We start from the raw sequence: 22,349 nt of genomic DNA, 5'->3' as shown, positions 1-22,349 counted from the left end.
CCATTATTGCTCCTTACAACGATCTATTTAGCTGAGAAAGAATATTCATGATCAGTGATTTCGTAAACTTCTCCAACGGCGACTAATATGTAAACGCCATATTTCAGTCATTCCGAGGTCATATTCACGGAGTACAACTTTACCATTTATTGTCAAGGGTACAGTTCGGCCTAGTTTCAAACCCCTTTCCCGATAAGGAACGCTGATGCACCCTTTATGCAGTGAAGATTCCGGCGAGTTTCTTTTCCATGAATATTTATAGCAGTCCACAGTTGGGTCTGAGACACCATATTCAACCATTCTCGATGCAACGACGGGGTCGGTTCACACGCTCGCGAAATGGTTGACTGAATTCGAAAACGCAGCTGAATAGAGTGTGCCGTACTGCTCGAGAGGTCCTATTTTTATTCAATGAAAGTTACACGATTTATCGCTTTCGTGGCTATACATCACGCCGATTCTCCACGGACGAATGGCGAATGGTGAATGGTTATAGAGGCTACAGAAAATGTATCGCCTGTTAAATGTGAGATATAGTGGAGAGCTTCCATTGCGCCACTCATCGGTACCGTCGGTTGTGCTTCGATTCAAGATCTTAAGAGTTAGTTAAAAGGCTACAAAATATGTGGAAAGAATCTGTAACATAGACTATGTCGTTGGTTGTTGATTGAAATGACCAAGTCAACCCTTCCGCTGTAGGCAATTGATATTCTGACGGTTACAAACGATTTGGCAAAACGCTTTTCTCCACGGGGGCTCTACATCGATCACTTGGCGGCAATAGAATAAAATCCTGAGCCATCTTGAATTTTGTGCAAATTGGCCCCAAACCGTTCATTGAAATTCACTCTGAACGCACCATTTTTCAACGGCGCACAAGAATGTTCTAGCAAATCCTTTATGTTGCTGGGTCCCACGTTTTTTTCCGAGTCACCGAAATGGACTAGGCTCAGCACCGGGCAACTCTATTGTTAACCCAAAAGTGAGAAATTTATTCAACGGAAATGGGAGTATTTGTACATATCAACCAAAACGGGCCAGTTTGGAGCGAAACCGCAGCGCAAATCCGACGAGTGACTTTTCCACCCGGAGGAGACCCCCCGAGAGTCGGTGGAGGTCCAACTTTGGAATGGAAAATAATGCAAACATCACGGCGGACGCAAACACGTTCCTCAACTATATTTAGCGCACCTTCCGTCCGTGCGCAGCGTTGGAAGTGGGATAGAAAACCACTTCGGGGGATTGAAGAACGAACCCTAAACTAAATCCGTTCGCACAAAAAAGTATACACACACCGAGACACACAATAAAAAGAAAAGAATAACACTGCGGGAACCGGAACTAACGCGTCCTAGCCAAACAGCCGCCGAAGGACGACCACAGTGCCCCAGTGTGGGGCTGTAGGTGAGACTTCGAGTGATGCTCAGAACCGTTCCGACGATCTACGGCCCTCGTGAAACCTATTTTGGGCTCTGTTTATGTTGGCGTTTCCCGTTCCCCTGTTTTTCTTTCGGATCGCACGATCCCATGTGTAAATGTTATTTCGAAGGGGTTAAAAAACGCTCATTTCCAGATTACCCGGTCGGGAAGGAGTTTGCAGAAACTCCGACGGAAGCCCGGAGCCCTTGAGCGCTGCGAAGAGCAACATTCGCTTCGCTCGCTCCTGAAATGAGGTCGTGACGTTGACCGCCTTGCTTGCGGCCAAATCTATGCTCAGAAGACGAATCAGGTTCCACGTTGAGAAAACAAAATCAGCTTCCATTCTAAGGGACGTTCGTTCTTTTCTGCAACCCTCAAACAGATGCCCGGAGCGCCCGTGCTGGGACAATCTTGTTGCAAATCTTGGCACTTTTTTCACCATACTCTTTTTTACACTCTAATCGTGAATCGAATTTTAAACAGATGCATTATTCGCTTGTCGCATTTTCAGGTGAGTACGCTGCGCGGATGACCGATATGGTCGGACGGAACGGAACGTCTTTGATAAACTACTTTGAACGATGCTACTTCAAGCGTGGCACCGGCATCGAGCTGTGTCACGGTCGGGTTACTTTTCCCGGTAATAAATCATTCAGTGGTGCATCGTCTTGGCCCCGCCAAAAGTGACCCGACCGGATGCGGATGTGCCCTTTCGCACTTCGGCATTGCAGCGCGCGGGATGCGCACGCTGACATGTCACCGCATAGCGCACCGCTTTGGTGCAAATATTTTGCAATTTAATTCCCAACTGCCAGTCCCCCAAACCACGTGGTGCTTGGTTATGGGTTTCTTATGTCGAAAGGACATTACGAATCCCAGTACTCGCCGAGGCGCTCCGCTTCAGCGAGTGGTACACCAGAGGTGAATGTAAATCTGAACCGATTCGCAGCGCATAAGGTGTGCGCATCGCGTTGCAATCGGACCGAGGTAATTGTGGAATTTTGTGCAGCACTTTCATCTCCGCCACAGGGACGACACCGATGGACGCCACTCGTAGACCCGCGGGCCGGGCCAGTTCACACGGATGACCAAACGAATCGCTTTCGCTAGTCTCCAGATACCACGAAAACCGCGAACAGCATCAAAGTCACGTTGCATAAAACTGCCGCGAACGTAGTGGTACACTTACCGAGCCGAGCCATGAGGCAGTGCAGTTGACGGCGGCACCCTTGCGGCCGGGTGGATACATTGCGTGTGGCACAGCGATTCGGCGCAGGCACTGTATGATTCACTTTCGTTCCTATTGCCAGCAGAGTGCGCGAAAGGGTTTTCGCTCAACCGTTACCGGGCCAGGACTAAGCATACGGCGAGAAGCAGACCAGCGGCTATCCGAGCGAAAGCGGTAACGGATTGCAGTTGGCACGTGGACGCCACAATTTCGTTTCCTTTTATGTATTTAGAACGGACCGCTTTCCAACCGACGTCGCAGCAATTGGTTTGACTTTTAGCGCACCGCAAATTGCATACTTTCGGGCGTTTAGCCGTAGGCGCTGCCGCGGCCGGCCGACCGTACGCCGTTTACGAGGCGCGATTGAGAACTCGCGGAAAAGGCGTCACGATAAACGAATTCATCGTGACAAAAGCTCGTTCCGGGCTGGAAACTGTAAACCAAAACCCACCCGAAACCGTTATCAGATTTGCCCGCGAGCGGACCTAGGTTTTTCCTTCGTTTCAGTGGGACGTTTTCTTTCGGTTTCGTTTCCCTTTTATTACGTGCTCTGGTACACACATATTGCTTGGGCGCTTGGCAAGGCGAACGATGCGGGCCGTAAAAGTAATAATGCATCGTTTCCACTATGTCATCCGTATGCACGTAATGGTACCATTGGGACCATTACTATCTTGACATTACGGCGAAACGTTCCCGTACGTGGCGCAAACGAAGCAGACGGAACTGATGCCACTGCTGCCCGGGTCCTCGAACCGGGAAACCGTAAGGAGTCGTAGCGACGACCAGTCGGTTGTGGGGTGTGAGCATCACCACCTCTCCAATCCCTCGGTCACCATCAGCAGCACCACTAACGACACGTTGACGGAACGGAACCTTCGGTGCTCTGGCGAAGTGTTTAATCTGCTACCCCACGGAGCTGTAAGCTTTTCGTAAATTGAAGTGACATTTTCGAATACCGGGAACGGTGCAAATATACATTCCAGAGTTTGCTAACCACTGTCTGCACCGCTTTTTTTAGAATGCCGTGTCAAAGTTTCCGTAATAACGATAAGGCAAACTGCCAGACACGATCGTCAAGGGATGATGAATTTCGATATATGTAGTTCCTGGAAGCAAAATGAAACTCAGAGCCTTTTGCAGCAGCAAATGTTTCCGTTTGGAATGTTTAAAGTTTCTAGTCTAAATTAACACATGGCGTTAGGAGCCGTTGGAAGGCTGCAGGTCACGATCTCAAAGTTGATGATAAAAGTTTGAGGGTATCTCGCTGTCCAATTGGTTGTAAGTACTACTTATGTGAAATTGTTTTTTTTTCGTTTGTGACAAAGTAATTGAATCTCTACAAATAGTATTAAGCAACCTGGCTACATGCCCGAAAACCTCCTAAAGTGATTTATAATTGCATCGGCTCCAATTAGTTTAGAGCTCACCGACCGACTCGAGGTTGTAGGTCATTGTTATTGCTACATGAACTTTAAATTTTGCTTCCTAATTGGTATCTCCTTAGGCGGTTCAGGCTCTCCGGTTGCACGCCCGCCACAATAAAACTGTGATGGATGCTCGACAATAGATGCGTCATCGTTACTACACGAATGGAGAAAGTTTCCAATCAAAATCTTAAGGCCCCACTAAGGGGCACAAAGAAAATGGCCACCAATTTGGTAGTAGTACCAGGAGCCCGCGATCGCCCATCTTACGGCCTCAACAAGCGACAAAGTCATAGTGACGTAGAAAAATGTCCACGTCGTACTGCCCGCGAGCATAACAAATTGCTCCTGACCGGCTCCTAGACGAGCAAGGACGTACACTTCTTCAGGTTTGCCCCGGTATATTGGTCCGTTTGTTTATTCGATAAATCTTGCGTGAGCCGCGGGCATATTGAAGTAGTTTCGGGAGCACAGAAAAGAGCCACATCGTGCACCGGTCCAACGGAAACGGGCACGTTTCCGGTGCCAAAAGCCAACTCCAAACAAGGTTTCCTCGGTACGATTCTCCTCAGAATGTGGCTGCCCATTTTTCAACTCGCTGCCAACACTGACCGGCCCTGCTTTGCTGGTCAATGTGGCCAATTGATTTGCGGGTCGTATCAATCGACAAACCAGCCACCGAATGCTGCCGACCTTGGTTCGGCCGGGAAAGGAGAAGGAATTGCAATCTATTGATAGATAAATTATTCGCTCTCCTCCAAAATAGCATCAAACCAGCCGAGGCAACATGGAACCACTTTGGCGTACCGGCGCTCCAGTCCGCCAGTAAGGAAAGCATTTTTATTACAACCTTTCCTTCATTAGTTCAGTGTGGCGGGGCTGAAAACGGCGGTGGCGGCCCATCATCCGTTCGTTCAACATCGGCTCGGTGCAATTCTCGTGATTTGAGCCGTGCCACGCTCGTGACGACTTTTTGGCCCAGGAAACCCCCAATTTTTATGCTTCTCCGGGACGCGGCGGATCGAAAGAATCAACCCGAACGCAGCCTAAACGCAGGACGACCAATAAAAGACCGCACTGATTTACGATCGTCGGAGGCACCCCAAAGAAGCCCAACAAAGCTCCTGGTGGCCAAAAGGTAGTTGGGGACCGCCGCCAGGTGTGCGCCTCATTTTGGGCGGTCTGTTTGTTTGCGCAGCAGCCGGCCCGGGTTGGGCACCTCGATTTTATTACACCGTGCACGTGAATAAATCAATAAAAGCAGATTACCATTTAAACGAATCGTACCGAAAACCGGCCCGACGTCTGACTGTAAAGCTGCAATCGATGAAGAGAGCATTGCTCGATTTTCCGGCCTTTTTTCGGTCTGTAGCCCAGCACGACCGCAACGACGCTGGAAACGGCGGCGTTTCAGTGCACCACCATTCTACGCTCTGTAGTTCCAGCGATCCGGAGATTGAACTGTTTTGGATTTTTTTCTCGGGTTTGGTGTTATTGGATTAAGCCATAGAAACGAGAAGTAACAGTTGTGTAAATGAGAATAAGGAAACAAATGCATGACGGTTGCAGCATTATTGGTACGGTTATTGGTTGTTGTTTTCTGATTTAAGCGAACCTGCAGGTAACTTGTTTGCTATTCGTTTATCTTTCCAATCTGTTTTAATTATGTTGCAATTCATGTAAGATTTACGATCACTAAACCGTAGTAGAAATATCAAGCTTGTTTCATTCCCAAATGGGCACTTGCTTGGAATCAAAAGACCAGAAGCGGTTGATATGTATGGTAACATTACTTCAGGACATCGGAAAATGCTAAAAACACCAATAACCAAATATCTATTCATTTAGCTTTGCATCTTTATCAAATGGTGAATGTAATAATATACTTTTAAAAATTATGTTTACTTTTATATTTTACCTCTTAAATTATTTTGATTTAAATTAATTTTATCCACTTCATCGTCAAGGTCAAACTATGTACACCAAACACTTTAGTGTGGTGCCATGCTGCCAGACAGAGGTTAAATTCGGGAGGGCAGTTCGCAACAAAAATGGAAATATAGAACCTTCGGCCAACTCCTTTAGAACCAATGCGGTCTAGGGATCTCCAATATCCGACGGATCTTATCAGGTGTTGTGGAAATTACCCCAAAGTTGTTGATTGGCAACCGTGGTGGTGAGCCACTTTACAAATCACCCGATGGTTAGGGTAAAATTTTAGAGCTTGAAGCACTTTATGGCACCTCTTGATTAATGCACGAACCACTACAATCGTTCAAGATTCGTTGGACAAGATTGCGGTCGATAAACACAGAGTGCGCTGAACTTAAACTGGACTATGTTCTGCTGCTTCGTCCTCTGGCACTTGGATCGTTTGACTAAAAACGGGACCGCCAACCGACCGCCATGCTCCGGACGATGGAGGCGCCTGGTGTTTTACGAGCGAAACTTTAGTGTACGCGCGAAGCATCGCAGGGCATAAACTCACCGAAAAATAATGTATCGAACGCTTCGGATCGCCAAGAGTTTTTTTTTTACAACTCCTCTCCAAAAACTCACAATGAACAATTCGTCGTTGGCAGCATAAAATGGTGGCGGCACCTCCGGCCAGGGTGCCGGCGGCAAATCACACCACCGTCACCAACGGGCGCTTTGCGGAATTGTTCGGTGGATGGGATGGGTCGTGTGGAATGAAAATTTATTTCTACTTAGCACTTGTAATACCCAAACTGATGTCTCGTTCGTTCGGCATCGCGATGCTGTGAAATTCCGTGGCCAAGCGTGACCCTCGGAGGCGTTTGTCGTAAAACCGTTCACGTCGTTGGCGCGACGTTTTATTTGGCCAAAAAGTGATAAATTCTTTGACCGCGTTTAGCACGGCCTCGCTGATCCACCTTCGAGCACAGGTCGCGAGCACAAGCAGAAACATGCATTTTGTAGGCACCCCGGGAGGAATGATGAATGATTGGTGAGGCTTTGGCAGTGGCAACAACCGGCGTTGTCGCGGCGGTTATCAAACCTGATGGCCCGATGGCGACCCGACCGCCACGACCTGCTGCGATAGCAGGAGTCAATTTAAAACTCATGAATGTGAAAGATTTACGATCACCACGGAGGTGTGGACTTTCGGCTCGAAAATCCGCCCCTTTTACGGTATCCTGCGGTGACGAATCCTCAGGGAGTGGCCCGTATTGCGTGAGGCACGAGTGAGTGGCAAGTCGTAGACATTTCGTCGAATGAAAGATGGAATGGTTCGCTCCTCTCTTATCGCAATCGCATAACCGGCCATGTGGCGAATAAAATGCTAATCCACATAGAAGAGCCCCGATAAGATCGATCATCAACGATCCTTCGCTCCGTTTTATTACCATCTGCTCCATGTTGTCAAGTGTGTCTGTAATAAACGATTTTTAGTGTAAAGAACTCAGTTTCCGTTTCTCGGCTTGATGCATTAAATTTAATCCCCTCAGTTTACTTTGTTGGGCCGTTTAAAAGTTTGCTCCTTTTCAATAATAGTTACAGTTGAATCAACATTGCACTTTCGAACATTGTTCTCCATTAAGCTGGTTCGTATTAGAAATTTATTCGAACCGCAACTAACACAGCGAACAACGACGCCAACACATACCCTTTTCGTAGTCCCAAAAAGCCGGCGAGACTTTCCGCCGAAATTCATCACCCAAATGTAACCAATTTGATGACTGATTCAATTTATACTATTGAGCGAAAACTTTTGCTCGTCACAAAACTGGCAGCCCTCGAATCCCGACGCTCGGGCCCACCGTAAAGCACCGCGTGGCCCCGTAAAATGCCCTAATTGCACCCCCCCATAGCACAAACTATTTCGGCCTCCGGAAGTTTGCGGAACTAACTTTCGGCGAGTGCAAAAAGTGAGAGGCGAAGAAGCCTTCGCCCGGTTTCGGAGTGCCATCGAACGCCGCCAGTGAACGGCATCTAATCAAATTATTGCTTCGGAACTTTTGCCCAAAAGCCCTCGGAGCGCAAAGTTCAAGTAAATTGTATGCTGCTTGATCCCCGGAGCACCCCGGAGTCCCCGGAACAGGTATCGGAATCGTACAGATAGTCGATTAGATTAAATATTAATTTAAACAAAAGTTTTCTCCCGACAATCTATTAACACTGTCGCCGCCGGAGAAACCAGAAGTAGTTTGGCCGAAAGAGGGTGACGGTTGGTGCTTTTGGTTTTCGAAAAGATCGTTACCATGATGGATGTAGCTTACGGGCCACCTCGCCAGTGCTTTCGCTCTCTCTCACTGCACTGTTGCAGAGCACCAAGGGACTCTCTGCGTACGTGATCGTCAACGCTCCTGGATTCCCCCTTTTGTTCCATTCAGTTTGCTATCGGGCGGCGAAATCGCACGTGACATTGGCACTGACAACCTGGTGAAATATTACAACCCAGCTGCGACACTGCACCGTCAGCCCGCCAGCCACCGGAAATCGTCCTTTTTCTAGGCGTCCACCGTCCACCGGGGCGTGCCGTGCGGGGACTATCTGCGAATCTATACGTTTTCCTGCCGTACAGTAAATTAAATTAACTGTCAAAGTTTTTAAATGGCTGCATACATTTTGCCAAACGGCTCACCATCTCTTGAACGCCCCTCGGCACCGGTGGGACCGAGTTTTACAGCTCTTTGGTGGCTCTGTTCGTGTTTTTTTTTGCCTGCTGTCACCCTGAATGTATCGATTTTCCTGAACAATCAACTCCGGTGGGCAAGCAGGCGGGGTGGAGTGGCCAAGGAAGTGGTGAAAATGACAACGAAATGCAACGACAGCAGTTGCACCGGCTGCTGGTGGGCCCGAGTTGGGGCAACATTTTCCGTTTGCTCCGCATCCGGCCCGAGCGAACAAGAACTCATACTCGTTCACGGTGTTAGTTGACAGTTTTGTGGTCAACCCGTGGGTGCTGCTCCGCTGGCCCGACTCCCTTTCGGTACTGTTGGAACATTCAATTCAACTTTTGTAACGAAAACATTTTTGATATCCTGCGACGCCAAGCGTTACAGTATCAATGTTTCTATAACATTTGTGTTAAGTCAAGCTAATATCCTGTTGGTGTGAACCTCCAGATCGGATTTGCTACCAAACTGTGCCGTTTCAAACCAATTGTTATTCCCAAATTTGCTTCCCCATAAATTCAATCAAACTACGTTCAGCATAAATTTGTTCTAAAAGTGGAACTTATAAAAGATGTTCCATAAAACAGTCGCCGGTAGCGAAACTGGGCTTTCGTCCTTGCCAACAGCAAACAGTTTGCCGTCGCCGCCTCCCTCATCCTTCCGACCCGATACGGTACGCCAAACCCAAACTTTTCACTTCCCAATTTCGATGCATCGTGCGGTTTCGGTGGTAAGCCTTTGCGCAATAAGTTCCCCAAAACTAACCGACAGCGTACCATCGGCCGACTAACTCGGCAACCGGAAGCTGCTACCCGTTTTCATAATCTCCCAGCCCCGGTCCCGACCCACCAAGAGTGGGCAGAAATTCTGGGGATTTTCACGCGGTAATTTGTGTGCATTCCGAACCGCCTCGCACATACACAGAACGGGGAGTTCGCCCATACTAATGAACTCCTGCAGCTGAGCTGGGTTACAACACGACAAGCTCGAGAGCGGCCGAGCTGACGGACGAAACGACTGGATAAACATTGTTCTATCATTAAATATTCTAAAGAGAGAGCGAGAGAGAGAGAGCCAGTGGACCAGGACCGCTGACCGACCGACTACTGGGGACACTTCTGCTGCGATGGATTCATTAGCCGTCAGCACCGGTGCCGCTGTGGCTGTGGCAGCAACAGCCGCAGGGATCCTTGGTGTTCCGACAATTTTGACACAAAATAAATGCGCCCTAATTTATGGTTTCTACTGCCGAAGTCCTAAGCCGAATCGCCGGCTCGCCAGTGCCCACGATCCCAAGCAGCTGGTCAGAGGTTTGTGAATTTGCAAAACATTCACCAAAAACCGCGGGCTACAATTGGGGCTTCGCTTCGTTCGCCGGCGCATTCGGGCCGTTTCTAGCCCACGCGCCGGGCGCTAATTTATTGACCGTGTCGCCGTGTTTTTTCCATTTTGGCACATCGTGACGGAGCTCGGAGCGCGCAACCTCGATATCGAACATCGGAACACCCGCGGGAACCCGAACCGGTGCTGCGTCTGTCATCATAAATTGCTTCATAAGCCTCCGGCAACCGGTGGCCAAATTTCTCCGAGCCGGTTTCGCTGCAACGGCTGCCGGGCAACGAAGCTCCACTCGCCAGACATGGTAATAAGTTTGTAATGTGACCATGCTTCCCCCTTGGGGGGAGCGTTCCAGGGACCCTGGATCGGGGCTCGGGGAGATTAGCAACACGGGACATTAAAGTAAACGCTACGCTCGCAACCCAACCCAAAGGGGTTCGATCTCACTTCTAGCCGGAGGTTCATTGTCTTAGAAAATTGTCTTAAAATAAGTAATTACTTCTGATCGAAACACCACGCCCGAAAGCAGCCCGCGGCCGCCATCTTCTCCGGCAAGTAATTAATCAATGATTTCCCTCGAGACCGAGGTGTTTGCTTTGCGCTGAAACTCCGACTCCACCGCTGCCGACGGCCGAAGGAGGGCCAAATTGCATTTCACTTAAGTTTATCGCAACGTTGGTGCCATAAAACGAAAACAGCTACTCTTTGTCGATATCCAGACAAAAGAGCGACCTAAACCCGTTAGCTGCGTTTGGTTGTGCATAGTAAATGGTGTGATCTAAACGAGAACTCGAGCCATTCAACTGCAGCTGGGACCGTAAGAGATTAATCAGTTGTACGATAATCCTTTCTCAACTACAGAACAAGCAAATGGAACTCGAGTTCTAACAATTCATTATCATAGCACTAAAGCGTTTACATGCTAATGTTCTTGATTCATATTTCCTTGATTACTTAATAACTAATAGTAGATAATTTCAATAATGCTTGATAACTAAGATCCAGTTCACTTCCACCAAAGGTCCTAAATTTTAATAAGGATGAATAATGCGTGGTGCAATTTTTTTTAGTAATTGACTTAGTAATGGAATTGGTCGGATGTAGATTTGTCTTAGATTTGAAGTTTTTGCGTAGACTTCAATAGGATGTTAACTAAAGCGGTTGATTCATTGAGCTTTTAAATACCTAATTCGTTTGGATTACTTTGGATTTTCGAACTAAAGAAGTTCTAGGATCTTAACTGCTTTTCAACGGCACTCGACAAAACGGTCCAAATCATTCACAACATTCAAGTTGGAAGCTTTGTTGCCACAATTTACCGTAGTGAGCAATTCATTACCAGCAATCTCACTGTTTTATGTTATAGTAAAATAGACCTCAGCGGTTGCCACCCAGCGGCACACGACGAAATCTGCCGAGTAGTACATCAAACGGCCCGCAATCTGCTAAAAATGAAAAATGCACCAAAATTTTCACACGTTCCGCAAATAAACAAACTAATTAAAACCATATTGGCACTGTCTTCACTACCGTCCGTGCGAGACCGGTTGGTTGGTTGGCTGGGGTCTGGGCAGGTCGGGCACCATAAAGCGGCCCAAATTATGCCAATCCTTAACCCCCTGTTTTGCCTGCCATCGCTTTTTTGCGCTTTTTTGTTTACGACTGTCATTTCAAACGCCGCAGCGGCCATTTCAGTTGCCGAACCTTGCCACCCTTGCTAAAGGCTTGAAGGACACGGCACGGAAGGCAGGCAAGCGACCTCAATTTCAACCCATCGCCGAACGGCGTTGGTTCGGTCGGCGGGCTTTTGGGAAATATTGAAAATTTGCTCCCGAAAGGCCCATTTACATCGGTAACGAGGTCGTGAAAAATAGGCTCACCTCCAGCTCGAAAGCCCTGTGTAGACACTGCCCTTGGGGTGTAAAGTTTAGTGCCTTCGTACGCAACCGGTTCCGTGGGCCAGTGAAACTCCTCGGAGACCAACGGAGCAGTGTCACGCTGATGTAATTAATGCCACTCAACACGTTGCCGGAATAAATCTCGTGAGAGAATTTACGACATTCGCGCCAGCTCGAATTCACGCACTACGACCTTCACGGCGCTCGTGTAATGGCTTCGAAGTAGTTTCCTTCTCCGTCGGCTTATGCTTAGCGGGCTCCGTAGCGTGTTCTCAAGGGTCCCAGGCCCCCCGCCATCGCTCTGGTCGTCGATCACATCGCGTCGAAGGCCATAAACGTAGCCCTGTGGTGGTTGATGTGGTCATTGTGGCCCGGCGGCCGCCAGAAACTCACTCTTTCTTCGTTGAATACATGTTTTTATACTGTTGCGTACCTCGTTCAGAGAAGGATAAATCAAAGATTTACCCGATAATGAACCAAACCTCGGTGGCATTTATCTGGAGCATGAAAGCACTACCGTTCGGGTGGCAGCCGGCGATTGTTGGCACGATAATCTCGACTCTCGTGCTCAACTCTTCCTCGAAGCTCGGATGATTAGTGCCGATTTCACGTCAATTCGTGAATGCAGTCAACGTTAATTGCTCTCCAGCAACAGTTGGAAACAACTAATCTACTATTACTGTTTTAATAAATCATAAACTACTTTCTAAGAACAGGATCTAGGGCTTGGTACGCTGATAGGATAAAAGTTTAACTCCTCTTAATTTTAGTTAGGTCTTTACTCCTTTGTCCAGAATAAGGAAGCTTTCTAAGCATATCGATCGTCAATAGCATTCGTTTGTGGACTACGTCGGTTGACATGCAAAGAAGGGATTTCTTTTCTTTCGAAGTTTTCTGTTGAATATTGCTAGCGAATAGAGGAGGATTTGTAGTTGAGATGTTACTTTTACACTGATCTCTATTTGTGTCGAATTGCACACCCACCAGCTTGATTATGAAGAACCCGAATCTTAATTGTTTAGGTGGTTCCTGACACGCTTTTGTCAAATATATTAGCATCTTCGTTATTATTTCGTTGCCATCAGAATCTTAAACTAACATTGAACATTTTGAAAAGTCGATTCCACATATCCATATCCGCACATATTTTCATATATTACTCAAATGTTCATATGATGAACTTTATTTCATTCTTATTAGATTTTTATCTTTATTTGTTTCAAAAAGCCGAAGAATAATCAAAGCCACATAATTGGTTCAAAAAAATGTGAGAATTATTATGGAAATATCTTAAAATGTGCCAATAAGCCCTTTCGTTCGCCTTGAAGTTAACGAAACTCGAACCTCAGAACCACGGCGTACCATCCAGTTTTTATGACCTACTTTTCCGGCCGGAACCATGTGCCCCACAATGCGTGGCTTTCCGAATTACCCTTTAACCTGTGTTTTTTCGTCTTGTTTGCATTTATATTATTTCGTTTTCCGACGTCAACGTGGAAAATTTATTGGCCACTCCACCGATAAGTGGATGATGATAAATGTGGGTTTTAACGTTGTGGCCCTTGCCACGCTCTCAGCTCTCGGGGCTAAATTCAGCGGCGATCACGGATGGACACACAACCACGGGTTGTAATGTTTTCCCTTTTCGTCGGCTCCGTGGACACGGGGCATCGATAAACCGATTTCGCTGTCAAATATTTTCGTGAAACGAACGATCGAACAGAATTAATAACCACAGTTTTGTGGTGAAATTGTTCGGCCTCACAGTCGAAGCCCCACCAGTGATGCTTTGTTCGGTTCGGTGAGCCCCGTGAGTTGGTGAATGAGCCTTCGCTGCTACGCGAAAGGTCAAATGATCTGGAAGATATTGGCGGAAGTGCGCTTCGCTGAAACCGAAAAACCCGTAGCCGTAAACCGTAGCGAAATCGCGCCGTGGGTTGCCGGCCGGAATCGGAAGTCGAATGTAAATTAAGACGATTACCAAACGCAAAGATCAAACGACACCGCGGAAGGGTGCGGATTGTGTGCTGCCCAGCCGTGCTGCTGGATTGTTTATTAAGCCACAAACTTCGTAAGCCACAAACATCAAATTATGATTATGAGCCTGTCGGAACGAGTTCATTATATGGCCGGAATCCTTGGATGCGGATCAATGCTTGTCAATATTTGGGCCCGATATTGTTTACACATTACCTGAAGCCTTTTGTGCTGATTCGCATTGAGCCGTGTTCATCATTGACTGAAGCTGTACCGTATCGTGTTCACGTTCGATGTAATTCTGTTCCAAATTTGGCCGAAAGGCTTATAATTTACACGGGTACCAGTAGATGAAACGTTGGCTAAGTTGGACGTGCCGTTCAGTTTAATAACCGTTTTTGTTTTAAACAGCTCAAAGATTCGTTGAACTGAGCTGAAAGCTAATTCGTAACTTCTTTCTTTCAGCATTAGTACTTTCAGATTTTAAAGCAATACACTGATTTGAAAGAAATTCAGAAGTTTCACCTCTTAAAAACTGTAATGCCACGCTGTCCAACTAACTGTCAAAAGTTAGTAAAGCTGAAAGCTATTGTTTTGAGAGCGCAAGTTTGGCTTAAGCTTTTCTTCGATCGAAATGCCTCGACTCAAGCAAATTCTTTTAAATCTATAAGCGACTAAGGAGTTTTCAGCCTACAACTTTTCTATTACGTTAATTCTAGAGCTCTTATCTGAAAGGTCACCATCGATCAACGTGATATTCTAAACATTTGGAAGATCACATCGAGTTTCTCCACCAATGTTACGGCGCTGCTGGATTTTCCACCGAAATTTCCTTTTCATCGTCCGGTGAAATTTTCTTCGTGATTTGGTTAGAGATGCCTCCCCGGCGCAATGGCCCTGCCCGCACAACGGGAAAACACTCAAAAGCCAACGTTCTGCCAACACCTTCAGCCGGTGGCAATGTGATTAAAATTCATGACGGCTCGGATTACTACACACATACACATACGGTGCGTCATAAAAATTGCACACCACATCAACGCTTCGACGATGCCCACGTGGATGCTCACGGCCACATAGTTCACGGTGGTAGTTGGCCCACACCGCCGGAGCGGAAGAGCAAACCCCGGGTCGAACGATACACGAGCCGTGTGCGAAAAATTGTTCCGCCTGCGATGTACCGAAAACTACCGCTTTGCAGCCAGCCGACCATATATCACGTTAATAACCTCATAAAAAGTGAACCAAATAACTTATCAGCCAAACTATGCCGTTCGGTTGGGGCACTTCCGTGCGGTGGGCTCCAGGGAGCCCGCTGCCGTTGCCTGTGTCGTCGTCACCGGAATCACCGGGATCACCGGGATGACGGAAATCATGGGCTTCTGCTTTCGCTTCCGTTTTCGGCGGGACCGCCTCCGAAAAACGGGCCACTCCGTGCCCGTAATGGTGGTGGATTTTTCATCACCCGTACGGATCCAATTTGGGTCCGTGATGAGCCTCCGGGAACCCGGCAGCCCAGGGCCACTCCGAGCGGAAAAGAGACACTCCGACCGGGGCTCGGAAAGCAGTCCAAAGTCCACCGTGAGAGTGTGTGCTAAGCGGAAAAGTGTAGCGTTAAGGAATGAGTGACGAGAGGCCACCAGGCCAGCAAGAAGCCGATCCCATTCACCATCGCACCCCGGCTGACGTACTTTCGGCCGGGGGTACTTTCTCCCAAATTTAGTTCATTAAATCCATCTAATGGCATTTTCAATCGCCCATTAAGGGTTGTGAGTGAGGCTTGCGGTAGAATTGAAAGAAAATCCGGTACCATTCGTCGGCCCCGTGAAGTGGGCGGGTGTCCTTGATGGGCGGGTCCCACTGTTACCCGCACGGAATGTTTTCAATTTTTATTTTTAGTGCATATTTTCGCACTTGCAGAGCACTTGCTACGCCACGGCAAAATTAATCACATCCATTAGGAAAAAACAACAGCAACGTGGAACCGGAAACCACGGGACCGTGAAATGCCAAAGGGGTGACAATTATCGCACCTTCGGCAACTTCCGCGTAAACCTTTTTCCGCCGCTGGCTTCCGCGATCGTGACGATCGACAACGTCTATCGGCAGAGTGCCCTGCGGTAATGCTGTGCCGTGCTGTGCTCTGCTATGTGCAAGTGGAAAAACGGAGAATCTCGGTTTTTGTCCGCCAACAGAAATAAGTCACCGTGACTATCTTGTGGCAAGTTTTCAGCTCCCGTCCGCCCACATTCAGCAACGGCATCCGACCGGCAAGGTGCAAAAACGCATCAGAAGGATTCGCATTTTTAATGAGATAAAGTATGGTCTTGTGCTGAGACGGAAGTGGCCATTTTTTACAACATGAGGGTTGATGCCACAGAAAACCAGAAAGAGAAAAACGAGAGAGAGAGAGCGAGAGAGAAAAACTTCACCAGAGTGACAGATCCGCACCGGATAAGGGATTTTTTGACAATGGTTCAAGAGGGACAACCGTTTCGTTTTGAATGTTTTTTTTATCAGTGTCCCCAAGGGCATCTTACATTTTGCGAAATAGCGTTTCCATCAACCGAACGTAAGAGGGTTGGCTGATAAAAAACTTCACACCGCTGGTTGGAGAAATCGGAGTTTGTGATGGTGAAAATTGGGATATGTGATATGAATGAGAACGAGTTAGCGGTTTTTGGAGGGGAATTGATTTAAGTAATAGAAACTAATTGTTATGCACATCAGAACGGATGCAATTATACTAAAGTTTGTACACTTGTTTCAAATGACCACAAAATTTGTGATTTTAACTCTTTTTTAAAATGGCACTCGTTTTTTCTATATTTTTCACACTTTTCTACACACTGACTCCTGTTAAAATACTTCACGTTAAATTTTTCTTGATTTATTGGGCATGAATTATTTCTTGATTAATTTGGATTTGTTGCTCGCATGTTTATTTTTTATGATAGATATTGCTTTTATTAAGATATTTTAAGATTATACCCTTATTGTATTTTTAACGCCTCACTTTCGTTTATTATGTGTTGAATCGTTTTTGGCTTGTTGACGTCAAATTTTTAATTTGAATGACTTTGAAGAGCCTTCATATGCAATTGGTAAAAGGAGTGATGAGCTTCCAAATTATTGGCATTGAAAGTCCCCGAAACTGTCGAGATGCAAATTTCTACAAGATCACACCTTCCACCTTTGTGGTCACTCGTGCAAAACATAAAAATCACTGTGCTGAGCTGTGTCAAACTCGTTAGACAAATGTTGCCATAAATGTTGCCACTGGTTCATAAATAATATCAAATAAATCACGAGCGATAAAAACTCCGAGCGCCACCGCCGATCGATGGCGACGGCGACGAATCGTGGCGTCGGTATCGTTCGTAATAATGGAATGGTAAATAGTTACTCGGAAACGTACGAAGAAGCAGTCACCGGGCAAACAATCCAACCAACACACCAACCAGGACGCGGTCGATCCGCCGACAGTTCCATTTCCGTGGCGCGGGCAGGGCTCCATACGGAAGATTGTCATTTTTCTGGGTCCTAAGGCGGTACGGCAAGCGTAATGCGAAAGGGGCCGATGCGGTGGCCGATTGCTTCCCATTTTTGCTTGCCACCCACAAAGCAATCACATCACACACAGCCTGCCAGCCTGCGCGCGCGGCCTCGCTGCCATCACATCTATCACGTTCCCAGGATTGACGTCGTCTTGGCTGAAATGGAGCCTTTCCTTAGGGCAACGAAGATTGGTCCGACGGGACGGGACGAAAGAGTGTCCCGCCGTTCTAGTCCGCGGAGACGTATGTCGCCGATGCCTACGATGACTGGCGGCTTTTCCCTCGAATCACACCCGTGGCATCCGGAACGCCGGGGATTTACTGACTCCTCGCCGGATCCTACCCATCATAATGACAATATTTCTCGGTGCAGCTTTGTCGCACCGAGTCACCCTTGGGTACGTACCATAAACGAGACCCCAGCTCTGCGACTCGAGAGGATGCGTTGAATGCACTTCTTTATGCTGTGGATTTGTGGGGCGAGCTTGAAAATATGCAACCTAACTTCTCGGCCAGCACAGAGTGCAATCTACCGGAAGTGCGTTTTTTCGGAACCTGGTAAAGTTTTGTGTCACTGGTATTTTAGGTGAAAAGTGTGGTGAAAAGATTTCCCAAGTTCAAGGACTAGTGGCCGCTGGAATCACGGCCAACCGACCATTTGGACCATGCAACACAAAGCCAGTGCAGTTATTCCAGAAACGTTCCAAAGAGCACGAGACCGGAAAGAAAGGCAGATAAATCAAGGATATCAGTCGTTCTTGCGGCCGTGCGCACGCCCTGCGAGTGTAATCGCGCACCACGAGCATAATTATTCCATGCCACGGACCAAAGTAAGTGCCGCTTGCATGCAGCCACCGCTTATCATGTGCTGCATAATTTCCCCGCTCGTGCACCCGAGCTTCGGAGTAGCATAATTTTTTTTCCTGCTCGTTACAACCGGCCCGATAGTATCGCCCCGAGCCATCCACGAACGTGGGGCGAAGGACACTTTGCTTTGGTGCTGCAGGGTTGATGATAAGAAGAAGCGGCTTGCAGTGACGGGGCAGAGGAGGGGGTCATTCCCAGGGCGGTACTTTAGTAACAGGCGACCGCAGCATCAGTCACAGGCGATGTAGAGAGTTATTTTTTGGTTCAAAAAGGGGCGAAAAGCATAAAAGAAAATCCCTGGTCGCGGAGTCTTTGTGGTGTGCGGTGTGCGTTCTCTGTTTAAGAAAACGGCCCCAGTCACACCGACACCCATTTGGCGGTGAGTTTGACTAAGTTGACTGCAGTGGTGGTGAAAGAAAATGCAAAATAGCGCCACTGCTTCAGCTCTTCTAAGCACCCTGCTCTGAGAGCGTAACGAATTAGGGCGACCCGAAAGTTACGACGAGCTCATTTCATTCTTTTTCATTTTTCTTTCAAATTTCGTTCAGGATCTCAGTTGGTTTTTTTGTGTACAACTTATTTATTCTTATTCATATTTCTGCAACCATTGGATATGCGCCCCATGTAAAAAAAACTATCGAAAATGAGACTGAATTCAGTTAATTACTAGCACCATTACCAGCAGGTTCGATCATTAAGTAACAATTAAGGGTGTCAGCAAATGCCGCCATCACCAACATAATTCCATGGCTTGTTTACATCCTTAAAACTACTCGAAACTTTCTTTAGCAATTGTTGCGGTGATGCTAGTAATAAATAATAATACGATGAACGATGAAATAAGACAAATAAATAATATCATGACCGAAATACCAACAGACGCCTGTTCCAAACCCGTGGCAATACTTTTTAATTGACCTAATAAAAAGAAACCCGCTTCCCGGTAGCGAATCTGAGGAATTTTGTGGGCGGAAAACATGCCGTTGCATTTGAAACTTGCAAAACACCCAGCACTCGGCCCAGCGCGAACGGCCAGAGCAGCGTGGTAAACGGCTCCGTACGCCACGGTGCACTGGTGTTGGTGGCGCTACTGCACATATTATTGTTGCCACCCGCACTCCCGGAAGGCCATCGTCATCATCATCAACGCGAACGGTGCTGTTGATTTTTCCCCTTACGGCCGTGTGCTTGTGTGCATTTCCCCTTCAAAGCGGTCCTCAAGCGAAGAAGGACCTGCATCCCTCGACGGCGTCCTTTGGCTGCAAAAACGGTTGCGCGGAAGGCGCGGTGGATAAAATACAAAACAAAAATGCCAACGCAACCTACTGCAAAACAAGCTCCTCCGGGTCTCTTCCGTTCCGCGGAGGGAAATGGGGCGCCCCCGGAAAAGCGTCGGGAAAACTGCGCCAAACGATTGTGTTCCGGGTCCTTGCGCACCGCGATTGCGATCCGTGCCAGGAACGGCCATTGTTCTATCGGCGAAAATCCCCAACAACGACGTCGACGGCGGTCGATGTTCCTGCAGTCAATGTGGTTTCGAGCTCGAGCTTTTCATTATGCGAACAAATCGACGACCAGCGCGGCAAAGGCACGCTGCCTGCTGGCTGGGACTGCTGGCGATACGCGCAGCGGCCGGGAACGAGGCCGAGTCTATTGTGCGAGAGAGACCATCGACCGGAATGGGAGGATGGCAGCAGCAGCAGCAGCAGCAGCAGCAGCAGCAGCAGCAACAGCAGCATACCACATAATGAAGCACGGACAAAGCTGACATTGTTGTGCCAGCATCAAGCGGATGCACAATTTTCGTTCCGCGTCGCGTTTTTTTTTTTTGGCTCCCAGAGGATGCACCCAGACCGTGTTGGGGAAACGTTCCCCTCGGGCTCGGCCCCAGTGTCCAATCAATCTGGGGCAGTACCTTCAAGCGCTGCCCGAGAGCCACACGCGTGTCTCGAGGGCTTCCTTAGCGCGAACGCCACCGTTTACGGACAGTGTAGCATGTTGATGTTGTTGATGGCCGAATCAATCATGGGAACATTCGAGTCGGACTCACGCAACCTTCGCCGGTTGGAAGGGAAAACGGAGGAAAGCCATTTTCATAAAGGTTATAGTAAATTGCACAATCTAACCACCCCGTGAATGGAGGTCATCAAAAACAATGGAAGCAGCCGGCAGCGACCGACAGCGACAAAGGAAGTGCCCCGCACAAAAGTTATGCGGAAAACACCATTGTTTGGGGCATCAATACAACGGTCAGTCCGTTTTTCCCGACGTATGGTCTGTTTACTTTATTTACGAAAGAAACAGACAATGATGCCAACCAAACGGAGGGGACACTATTTTCCCTTGTTCAACATTGTTCTTCTGTCAAAACATGTTGAAGAAAACAAATGTAATCTTGTGACACTTAAGGTTACGAGGCACTGTCTTAATGACTGGTGTGCCAATTGTCATTTTCAGGTGCTGCCGGACTTGGCTTGGACTTGGTTGCTTGCCTTTTCTAACCGTGCAAAGCATCGCTCAATCATAAATTGGAAAAGTCAATACCAATAACTCATACAACTAGCCTCTGAACGACACTTTATTATAAAATCCTCAAACCCCATGTAATCCTGCCGGATCACCGATGTGGAGGTGATCGATGCTCTGCTCGACCTTTGCCCCTGCCCAGAAGTGGATGATTGGCTTTCGTTTCAAACAACGGACCGGGATGAACTCATTTCCCGGTTAGGCTTCCAGCATGTGTCGCAGTTTATGTAAATTTCTCATTTCATCGGTCCGAGAGCTCCCCCCGACTAATGCCCTGATATGCCCAACTAAATACCAACCGGTGCTCTTCGAAGAAGTCACCCGAGAGTCAATGGTCCGGCTCGTCTCAAGAGCCATAAGTACTACACCACAGAAGCTGGTCTCTGCCTGGTTACGATACGATTCATAAATCATAATCCGGCGCTCGATTTGTAGTTCCTGGAATCACTTAGTATTATTACTTATTCGAAAACGCAAGGACCGGACCACGGAAGCCGTATGCTCACCACCGGCCACCACCGGCGGTGCAGCGTTCGATGCAATGACGGGATCGGTCGACTTCATTAGTAGTTCATAAGTCCTCGAGAGATCATATCATAAACAATGACCGAAGAAAGGCACAGTAGGCTTACTGCTGCGCCGGGGTCACGGCACTCCGCCGTCTTCGGTATGCTTCGAGGAAATCCCACGACGGCAAAACATCTTCACCACAAAATGGCTCGTCTATTAAACGGGGCGTCCCGACGGTGCTCGATGCTCCGACAACCTTCCGGCCGGGCAGCGTAGTATTACGCCCATCGTATTTCAATCACGTTCGCACATAAATTATGCTACGGCCCGTTCTCTCTCTCTCTCTCTCTCTCGTTGCTGATGCATTGCACTGCAGTACGGAATATGCATGATCCCCGGCGAAAGCTATCTTTCAACATGGCCGAGTAATAGGGTTTTTCGGATGCTTTCTTCTGCCTGCTTACGCTCCTTTTCGACTCCGTTTCCCCCGTGCAGCTTACAGGTGCAAGTGAAAATAAGGAAATGTTCACCGACGTCACCTCTCATCCAGGATGGCATTACAACTTAAATCTTTCTCTCCCTCGCTCGCACGCTCGCTTTCTCTACCTCTCACTCTAACGCTCTCTGTATTCCTCTGGTGAACTGCAACGTCTTCCTTTGGAGCTCCATCGTTCACCGGGTTGTACGGAAGCCTGACAGGGATCTGTTCCTGGCCCCCGAGGGCTGCTGTAAAATGGAACACAAATTTGTTATTGTTGTGCACTGCAGACAAGCACGGTCCGGTGAGCAGCTACTTCCTGCTGCTGCTTGTTCCACGATCGGGGCACATAGATTACTCCGTCCCGAAGCACTATCGCCCTGACACTTGCCGAATTGCATTACCCAGCGGCGGAGTTGTTTCAGGTCGCTTGCAACCAAGAACGGTGTTCTTGCTCTGGAACGAGAAAGAAGATTGAGAAATT

At 47.8% G+C, this 22,349-nt stretch overlaps 1 protein-coding gene across 1 annotated transcript in view; it reads left to right on the top strand.

Annotated features, from left to right (window-relative positions):
- Window positions 1-22,349, top strand: part of LOC131211675 (hemicentin-2) — a 104,751-nt gene that overhangs the window by 55,398 nt on the left and 27,004 nt on the right. The window lies entirely within an intron of this gene.

The sequence above is a fragment of the Anopheles bellator genome, chromosome 1 (assembly GCF_943735745.2).
Source record: "Anopheles bellator chromosome 1, idAnoBellAS_SP24_06.2, whole genome shotgun sequence".
NCBI lineage: Eukaryota > Metazoa > Arthropoda > Insecta > Diptera > Culicidae > Anopheles > Anopheles bellator.
The sequence above is the reverse complement of the archived record's forward strand: the minus strand, read 5'-3'. Positions and strand labels throughout refer to the sequence as shown.